Source organism: Eublepharis macularius, chromosome 10 (genome assembly GCF_028583425.1).
Source record: "Eublepharis macularius isolate TG4126 chromosome 10, MPM_Emac_v1.0, whole genome shotgun sequence".
NCBI classification, from domain to species: domain Eukaryota; kingdom Metazoa; phylum Chordata; class Lepidosauria; order Squamata; family Eublepharidae; genus Eublepharis; species Eublepharis macularius.
Window position 1 is genome coordinate 34,257,933 of NC_072799.1, and position 6,946 is coordinate 34,264,878.

Consider the following 6,946-nt stretch of genomic DNA (forward strand, 5'->3'; position numbering starts at 1 on the left):
GCAGTAATGCTCCGTTAACTGAGATCCCGACATCTGTCAACCTTTTGGAAATGTAGTAGGGGCATGGATTCATTATTGCAGATTACCCAAATTGGTATTTGTAAACTCAGTGTTGGAGAGATGTGTACAGCATAACAAGTTCATAGAAACTGGTTGAAGTTTGCTGAATATGAGTAGTTTTAGTAGCTTTGTCCAATACCTGGGACTTTTTGCATCCTTATATGTTGTCTTTTAGTTTGGTAGAGTGGTCAGAATCTTGTTATACTTTTTATTTATGTAAATATATTTAAAAGATTCATATAGGAGGAAAACAGAATAGTAAACGAATGTTTCAGAATATTTCTGTATTCCTGATCTTTAATGTTGGTCCTCTGTGGATAAACAACTTAGTTTATGCCATTAGATCTTTAGTCTAGCTGTATCCACATGAAAGCTGGGAATTCTGTAAAACTAAGAAATCACGGTAGTAGATCATTATACCTCTTATTATGCAATAGTGATTTCACCCTCTCTTTTTTTAATAGACAGCTCTCCAATAGCACAGTGGAAGGAAGATGCCAGGGAAATGGTGGCTGGCAGAGGAAAGTGTGTGTCAAACTCCCAAGTTGGTGTTCCACTGCCAGCGTGAGTGTTTCTGTAAAGAGTACTATTTCTGTAAGAGGGCTGGCCTCGTAATAAAAACAAAGAAACATGGTAGAATGGCAATGAATAAGTTACTACATGTTAAACAGAGTCTTTTGGTGTCCTATATCCCTTGAGTAATGTCCCACATCTATAGAGGAAGGGTTATTTGGAGCTTGTTCTTTTTGGAAAGATAGGACTAATGTAGACTGAACTATTGCAATGGACCTATAATGAACAATTATTTGCCTGTGAGGTAGTGATACCATGTAAAAACGCAGATTCCCAGATTCAGAAGGCTGATTCATGCATACAATGACAGTAACAGGCAAAACCTTTTTTCTAGGAAGCAAGAGAACAACTAATCTGTCATTCCTTCAAAATAAGGATATGCAGTTGACAGTAAGAGCTGATTGAATATTCAAGTTGGTTTCAGAAACAACAATGGGCTATCATGTACAATGCTTTGGGAGGTGATCAAAGTACCCAGTTAGTAGAAGAATTTGGTATTTACAATAAAACAGAATTTTAATTATTTTATCATATTTATACCCTGTCCTCCCCGTGAATGGGCTCAGGGTGGCTAACAACAAAAGAAAACATTATACATTAAAACCATAAACAAATATTTTAAAACAATACTTAAAAGCTAACATAAATCATTTATGGTAGCAGGAACATAGCACTTCATCTAGTTTATCCTGCCACACAACCTAGTATTTGAGGAGCAGAATGTCCAGTACCTCTGACAACTGAATGTCCTTTTGATAACCTTCAAGGAAAAAAGATTCAATTGTCGTCTTTGCCACCTTTTGAACATATATTCTAAACCAGTTGATTATTAGAAGGAACTATTCCAACTCGTGTAACTATGTTCCAGAAAGGTTGCAGATAGCAAGAAGCAGAGATTCCTGTAGCACTAAAGACTATGGGTATAATCTAGTCAAGCTAAGCACTGGATATCAATGGGAGAGACTGAAGCTTGTGTTGATGTGGTGAACTTGCCTTAGAAAGTTCATGTGATAAATTCCAAAAGAAGAAATGCCTTGGTGTCCTCCTTCCAGTATCTTCCATGAGCAGTCCGACTCCTCACCACAGAGAAATTGTTGGTGCTGTTGTCTTCAATATCCTGAACAGCCAAAGAAATGCCTGCTCAGAAAGAAGACTTACAGGTTCTGTAAGAGCTCACTTGTGGTTGAGGTTAGAATAAAGGAATTGGCTGTTTGAGTTTATTTATGGAAGGGAACTTGCACTGGAACTGACATTTGCCTTAGTTACAGTAATATTAACGGACAAGAAGGTGTACCTGAGTTACAACTGGCCAGTTCAGTAACCATATTATCCTTGTAATCATTAATTCATTAATATTATCCTTGTAATCATTAATAAAAATGACCTTTTGGTTATCTTTTGGTGTTGGTGTCTAATTCCTAATAACTCACCTAGTGATCAGGGTATTAGAAATTCTGTTTTAATATTAAGGATGGGACAGAATATAAGGCTAAAATTTTAAAAGGTTTAATATATTAAAAATCATAAATCCCCTTTGACTTCATAACCTTCAATGGCAGCTAAGATTATTTTTAATACTCCATAGGCATTCATCAGTAAAGAGTCAGTGCTGAGCTCATTTATTAGTAAGTGTCTATTGTTGCTTCTCTGGAAGAAATCTTGGGGCCATACTGCACATCTGTGTACAGATTTTTATGAGACTACTTTCCCTGTTAGGGGTTCCATTTCTCACACCATTGTTTGTATGTCTGCGTGTCCATGTGTGTGCATGCTCGCTGTACAGATGTGTTGAGAGAGCAATTATTAAATGGTTGGGCTGAGGGAAAGATTTGCCACAAGGAGAAGCAGCAAAGCAGAGGAACTAACAGTGCAATCCCTAAAAGCACTTTTCTGGGAGTAAGCAGATGAGTGGACTTGCTCAGAATTGCTTTCTCAGCATGTCTTTAAAAAATACATGTGTGTGAGCACACATAGAGTATCAGTGCTATAGAACAAAACTGTTCCATACCAAGTATAAATAATGACTTTTTCTATGAAATTTATGAAAAGGGGAAGCTCTGAAAGAATACAAGAATAAGCATCTTCCACGCAAGCAATTATTTGATAACTGTGTATGAGTTTTTATGTACTGATAACTTGTTTGCTCTGAAACATTACAGTTGCAGACAATTCATTCAAAAAGAACAACTCTCTGCTGTGATTAAAAATGTAAGCAAAGGGCCAGTTATTGTTAAAAAAGACTCCCAGGCATAAAATCAACAGAGAATGTGTGCATTAAAGAAACGGGGGTGGGGGATTGATCAGGGCAATTGGATACCTTACCATACTGCAGAAGAACAGATTGGTTCCAAGTGGATAAAAAAGAAATCCAGGTCTTCCAAGATATTTTAAACAAGGTGGAAGTCTAATGTATCAGTTGCTCAAATCAAGTTATACCAAAGAGAGTGAAACCTGGATTTTGAGGACAGAGATTACTGCTGTCCTCAATACCAATTAACAGAGAAGAGTACCTGGGATAGCTTGAAAGCCAAGTTGGTTGGAGCATTTTCTGGCTTATTTCTGCTGAGACCACTTTCAGTGGTTTTGATTCCTCCTCTGCCCCTTTGTGAAAAGCATAAAAGAATGAGACTATGGCGCATGGGAGACAGGAGAAGGGCAAGGGAAGCGATAAAGAGCTCAGTAACACAAATGAGTTGCAGGTTGATGGAAGTTAATTAAAATTTAAATTCCTCTGAATAACATATTTCCAATGCTAAATGTTAGCTTCAGCTCTGTTAAGTGTATCCAATTTCCTTGGGAAAACATCCAAACACAGGTTTGCAAATAAGCAACGTTTGCCAAAGCAGCTACATGCTTACTGTACAGCAATACGTAGTTCGCAAACTGTTTTGTCTGAAGGGATCTCGTTGCACTCGGAGAATAACTGTTCTTTAAAGCTGGGGCAAGTAAGAAATACCCATTTCTTGTTCTCTTTTCCCCAGTCTATAGAGTTCACCAGGTAGGAGTCCTAGCGTCCCATTGTGCTTTCAGCTGCGAAAAGGGATGTGCAGATTATTTTTTGACCAGACACTGAAGTGCATAGTTGTGAAAAGCAAGTATTTGCTGGCATGTCAACAAGTGACAAATAGAATATAAATTTATTTGCTTTCTGCTAGTGTTCAAATGTGTGATGGTAAGAGGACTACAGTTGTCTCCCAGGGAAAGCTGTATTCAGCCACAGAGATGATTTGCCCCTAATTTAGATCTTCTGTTATGGTTACGTTATTGGTACCAACTGGCTAAAAAAAGCTAAGGGAAATGTTGAGATGGCAAGACAGTCCCATCTACATCTGCATGCAGGGCCTGGGACCTTGCCTGTCAGTCTCCAACAGCAGATTTAGATTACCAAGGATCTGGCAGAATGCTAATAGTTCCAGCAAGAAGAATAAGCAACCTAATGTTTGACATTCTCTCAGCAGTCCAGTTGCTAGAAAAGGCCGCTATGGATGTGTCCTTGCTGCCTTCTCTTATGCAGAACTACGAAAGAGAGCTCTGTGTCCAGGTTGGATGAGGCAATCCTGCCCTTCGAGGAGCCTCTCCTGGAAGTTGGAGCCCCTTTCAGAAGGGAGGTGACAGTGCCACTCAGTGGAGGTTTGTTGAACTGAAAATATGTTTGTGCCTCTTCAGAGCATCATTCTTAAAATGACATAAAATATCAAGATACAATCAAATTCACAAACAATAAACAAAACAAGGTAAGAGGGGAGATTTTATTTTCATATCTGCTTTTTAGCAAAGGTTTGGAAAATAAATGTGTGTTCAGCTGGAATCTACAACTCAGTAGAGAAGGAACAAGTAGAGCAGGAACAAGTCAAAGGGATGCAGAGACAGCTTTTCCAAAAATGAAGCCCCCCCCCCACAGATATAGCCACCCACCTCTCATCAGAAAACACATGCACAGGGCTTCAGAAGGTTGGGTGTGTTCCTGTGGAAGCATATGATACTCATGCCACCAGGCGTAAGTATCCTTGATACTTTGCCACTAGGCACTTAGGGCTTTAAGAACTAGCACTTTGAGTTGCACCCAGAAAGGATCCGGAAGTCAATGAAGATCTTTCAGAACTAGCAAGGTATATCCCCAGTTGTGTCTACTGTGCTGGGTGGCAGAAAACAAAGAATTCCAACAGTAGTTTCTGACTCTTATGTTTGGCAGGAAAAGGAATTTAGGTTCTGAAGGGTTTCTTTTCTGGATTCTCTGTATTCTGAAGGAGGAAGTCAGATTCTGGTAGACTGGGCCTCCTTAAGTATGTGGCTGCTGGTTAGAAAGCCACACTAGGATCTGCAAAATCTGGGTTCAAATCCATGCTCATCTATCATGTTCGCTGAGAGATCTTGGGGCAGTTGCTATCTTTCACCTGAGCATAATTCACAGGGTGGTTCTGAGGATAAATTGAGGAATGGGAGAATATTGTATGCTCTCCTAGCTACTTGGAGGAAAAGAGGCTAAAAAAGGGGTAGATTAGAATCCTCCTGGGATCTTTCATATGTGCCAATCAAGCCAGAAAAGTTACTTTCTTAAAGCAAACTTCTACTTGAAGAAATGAGCATACAATGCTCATTTCAATGAGCAACTAAGAACTTTTGGAGAAACTGAACTGAAATATTACCAAAAACAAAATGTCAATGTTGATTATTGCACAGGCAATTTGGGAAAGTACTGGGACTCTCATCATGGGGGCTTTTGCAATCTGTTGACATTTGCTGCAGCGATTCAGTTCAGAACTAATCCTCTCTTTACTTTCTTCAAGTCAATTTTTAGCTTAAGAAATGTAAGAATGAAGTTGCTTGTTGCAGGATGAAGGAAACAGATACACATAAAGCTTACTGAATCGTGTTTTTATAAAAGCAGCAGGAGAAAAAAAAGTAGAAAAACAGCAGTTGTCTGTAAAGTGGAAGACGTTTATATACCTACGTACCCAACACTACTATAATGACTATTGATTTTTAGAAATAGGATAATGCCATCTTTAAAAATACCTTGATCCAAGTGTTTCTGGGAAACCTTTTTGCTGAGCAAAGCAGAGGCTGCCAACAGATCTGTCTTTACAGTTTCTTACATTCTGCTGAAATCAATGAATCTCTATTCCTGCTACGTATATTTAGGAGTGCAGAGACTGTCTGCTTTATTCTACAGACCTCATGTTTTTCACCAATGCATATCTTTCCTTTTTGACTCTTTCCCATCTATTTTCTATGGTATCTTTTCAAATCTGTGGTTTATTCTTCCAGTAGCTGAATCTTTCACCAAAAATGTTAATCTGTATCTATTCTGGAGGCAGAGCCATAGAACTGCCTTGGACCCGGAGAGGTGGTCAAATGCTGCTGCCCATTAGAAGCAGGAGTGACGGGGAGGCATGACACGCATTAGCCTCTTGTGCAATCGGATTTCTGATGTGATATTTTCATAGAACCCCAATATATATTTCTGTATTCCATGCTGTATACCTATTTTTGTCAACATATATTCAAGTTTGAAAAAACAGAGCTATATTCTTATTACTTCCACTGTCACAGGTATATTTAATTTTACTTTCACCAGTTTAAGCAGCCAGAATATTGGCTTCCTTTGTACAATCAATTGAACAATCCTTAGAGACTATGTCTATAAATGTGACATATTCCATAAACATACACACTGGTAGAGTGATTCTCCTTCCCTTCCTCTCCAGGGTTTTTGTTGTAGTTTTCTTTAAACTTCAGTTGCTCATAGGTGTCTAAGAAAAATTATTTACCCATTCCATATCCACTTGGTCAATAAGCGCAATGAATAAATATGTATACGGCGCATCTGTTTCCCTCTCTGCAAGCACACTTTACTTGGTTCAATGAAAACTACAGCCAAAACAGCAGCAATTTAAAGTCCTGTGGAGGATCCCATATGCAAACTGCAATTACCTCACCACACTTTAGCATCTTCCTTCAAAGCAAGATTAAGAATGCTTTTATAGTTTTAGTACATAAATTGGGGGGAAGAGAAGAAGCAGGCATGAAAATACCTAAGAAAGATATGGCTAAATCCACTCTGGAAACGGAAAGACCAGGGATCAGATAAAGAGAAAACTCAAGGTTACCAGTAAACAAAGAATCATATATTTAACACGAATCCTAGTTTACATCTGGCATGCAAACATATCCTTTTCCAAATATATTTTCCAAAGGAGGCATTTTCCAACTACAGATAGTGGCATGGCATGGTGTACAACTGAAGAGGAATGAGATGATGGAGTCCTAAGGCGGCTGTACTGCTTCAGGTTGCTGCTGAGAAGGATCATAT

General features: G+C 38.7%; 1 protein-coding gene across 3 annotated transcripts in view; it reads left to right on the forward strand.

Annotated features, from left to right (window-relative positions):
* LARP7 (La ribonucleoprotein 7, transcriptional regulator) overlaps nt 1–1,951 on the forward strand; it is a 34,251-nt gene extending 32,300 nt beyond the window's left edge. For 2 of the 3 annotated variants that reach the window (XM_054990688.1, XM_054990690.1), the window contains exon 14: nt 525–1,951. The gene's annotated coding sequence lies outside the window, so the exon portion shown is untranslated. The remainder of the gene's footprint in view (nt 1–524) is intronic. The other variant, XM_054990689.1, reaches the window with a different exon arrangement.
* Nucleotides 1,952–6,946: the final 4,995 nt, after the last annotated feature.